The sequence below is a fragment of the Myotis davidii genome, unplaced genomic scaffold (assembly GCF_000327345.1).
Source record: "Myotis davidii unplaced genomic scaffold, ASM32734v1 scaffold67, whole genome shotgun sequence".
Taxonomy (NCBI): domain Eukaryota; kingdom Metazoa; phylum Chordata; class Mammalia; order Chiroptera; family Vespertilionidae; genus Myotis; species Myotis davidii.
In genome coordinates this window covers 660,002-660,241 of record NW_006298521.1, presented here as the reverse complement: position 1 = coordinate 660,241, position 240 = coordinate 660,002, and positions in this window count along the sequence as shown.

Sequence of the window (240 nt, the reverse complement as noted above, 5' to 3'; positions counted from 1 at the left end):
CGGGGCTCCCCACGCGCACCCCGAACCAAAGGGGACTAATGCACGCCCTGGCTTGCCTCGCTTTTTCGAGTTTCCAGGAGGGAGGCGGCCCCCAATGCCAGGGTCCCTTTAAAGAAAAGTCCGTGGTTGTCTCATGTCGCGGGTTTCACGGGGCGCCCGGGGACCTCGGGGCGTCGCGCTCACCCCAGCCCCAGCCCCCTCCCCAAACCAGAGGACCCCCTCCAATCCCGGCTGCTCGGG